General features: G+C 41.1%; 1 pseudogene; it reads right to left on the reverse strand.

Annotated features, from left to right (window-relative positions):
• Positions 1–792: 792 nt before the first annotated feature.
• Positions 793–1,451, reverse strand: LOC122676755 (annotated as a pseudogene).
• Between the last annotated feature and the right edge of the window lie 1,223 nt (positions 1,452–2,674).

Below are 2,674 nucleotides of genomic sequence, written 5' to 3' on the forward strand. Positions count from 1 at the left end.
CTCACATTCCCACATTCTCATATGGGGGTCATCAAACTTTCTGAAGGGGCCAGAGAGTATGCATACATCCATGCATCCAATTCATGCAATGGATGCTATATAGCAGTGGAAATGAATTAATTAAAAATATGTATTTCAAAATAGATAAATCTCAAAACTTAATGATTACCAAAATAGCCAATGGCAGCAGGATAGAAATAGCAAGTCCTTCTCTGGCTACTCAATCTAAATTTTCAACTGTCCCATCCCCATCCTGACATCATATCCACTTCTGTGCTTTTTCTTAAATCCTTGGAAGTTATATTATCAAACATACTGTATGTTTTTACTTTCTCTTCTTGTTTATTGTTTCTCTGCTCCCCTAAAAACAAACTCCATGAGGGAAGAAATTTTTGTTTAGTTTCTTATTTTTTCTGGTTGTTGTCAACCAAACCATTTTTAAATTTTAAATTCTTGGCATTATAGAACTAAACTGAAATGTAACATTCTGCTCTTACATTTCTTATCAACAAACATAACTATAATTCGTGAGCCAAAAAGCCCAAAACAAAACTAAAAACAGAAAAGCTTGTAAAACTAAATATGAATCACAGCATTGACAGCTGAACAGAAAATGTGATTTTTAAATTTTTAGCAAATGATAAACGGTTGTATAGACACTGAACACTTAGAAATAATTTAAAACCTGGAGATCACTGACCAGAAATCACACAATTTGATTATGTGGACACAGGATAAAAAGTTTATGAGTAAAAAAAAAAAAAAAAAGTTTATGAGTGAACCTACATTGTTCTAGCTACAGCACCTGCCCTTCTCAGAGGAAAACCTGGCACTGATTAGATTCTGGGCCACACTAACTCTGGCCACAGAATCAGTGATAGCAATCTGCCTTCCAGGACCGCCTTCCATTGGGTCAGCAGTTTTGATCTGGGCCCTGGACATCTGGCAGATCTCATTAATGTTGGTGCCTTGGCCCCTGACTACATAACCAATTAAGCTATTTAGAATGGTGAGTTCGTGGGTGGTTTGACTAAAGGCATCCAAACTTGCCCAATAGCCTTTTATCTCTGGAAAGCTGGAGTCAATTCTGGTAAATCCAGTCTCACCATGCATCACAGCAAAGTGATGCCATCTGGTTCAATTTAGCCATATGGAGTGGAGAAATGGTGTGTTTCCCTTGAACTGAGTAAGCATGCAGTGGTGGTTCCTCTGGGTCATGGGTGGTGTAGGAGTACCTTGCAGCGTCACTGCACCCACCTTGACAGCCCTCACAGATGACAGAGAGCTATCTGGCATGGGCTGGTACAAATGGTCATGACTCTTCATTGTGGGGACCCAGAGAGCATCTCCAGCATGCCCAGGCAGAGCTGCTTGGCACACTCGGTAATAGGGCACAGCACACCAGCGATGATGACAGCCCACTCGGTGAAGCTGCCTGGCGTATTTCCCATCCCCACTGTTAAAAACAGTGCCTAGCCATAGTAGCCACTCAGTAAGTATCAATATTTGTTGAATTAATGACTAAATAGTGTACCCTGACATTTTTATAAAATCTAAAACATGTGAAAGCACTAAAGATTATTTATAGATACATGTATATGCAGTGAAAAATATTATGCTTGAGGATTATGAACACCAAGTTCAGGATGTGACTGCTTCTAGGTGTGAGGGAGGGGAATGACATCCAGGGTGAGATGCAAGGAAGGTCTAACTGTATGTGTAATATTCAAATTTCTTAAAAATATCTGAAGCAAGCATGGTCGTATGTCAAGAGTTGATGAAACCAAGTGGTGGATACATAGGTATTTTTAAGATTCCTCTCTCTACTTTTTGTAGGCTTGAAATAGTTGATTTAAAAACTACCGTATCCACGGGACTTCCCTGTTGGTCCAGTGGTAAAGAATCTGCCTTGCGGTGCAAGGGACACAGATTTGATATCTGATCGGGGAGCTAAGATCCTACATGCTGTGGAGCAGCTAAGCCTGCGTGCCACAACTGCTAAGCCTGTGCACCGCAGCTAGAGAGTCCACGCACCACATTTGGAGAGATCCCGCATGGTGCAACGGAGATCTTGCATGCTGCAATTAAGACTCCAGGCAGCCAAATAAATAAAAACAAATTAAAAAAAAAACAGTCCTATTCAGAACTAATATCTTACACCACCACCCACTACCCCTAACAACAACACCGCCTCTATTAGAGGCCACCCTTTGCTCCCAGGAATATTCACAGTGTGTTGAGGGCTCTTCTGAATGACAGCTACTCCACTTCTCCCACCCCTGCTGCTGGGTCAGAAGATGCCAGATATTGACTCTCACTTGCCTTTGCATCCCATCCCTCCTATGATGTTCACAATTGTCTTACTATAAAATGGATTTTTGGTTAATATTGAACTAAGTAGAATGAGAATGCTAATTTGGGAAACAGCAGGCAGGATCAGCTACATAATTTTGGAGGCCCAGTGCAGAATGAAAGCTTATTAGAAAATTATTTAGAATTTCAAGATGGCAGTTGTGCTCAGATGCTCAGTGTTGTCCAACTCTTTGCAGCTCTCAGCAAAAATACTGGAGTGGGTAGTACCTCCTCCACGGCATCTTCCCCACCCAGGGATTGAACCTACATCTCTTACAGCTTCTGCATTGACAGGTGGATTCTTTTTTTTTTTTCTGGGTAC

This window comes from Cervus elaphus, chromosome 20 (genome assembly GCF_910594005.1).
Source record: "Cervus elaphus chromosome 20, mCerEla1.1, whole genome shotgun sequence".
NCBI classification, from domain to species: Eukaryota; Metazoa; Chordata; class Mammalia; order Artiodactyla; family Cervidae; genus Cervus; species Cervus elaphus.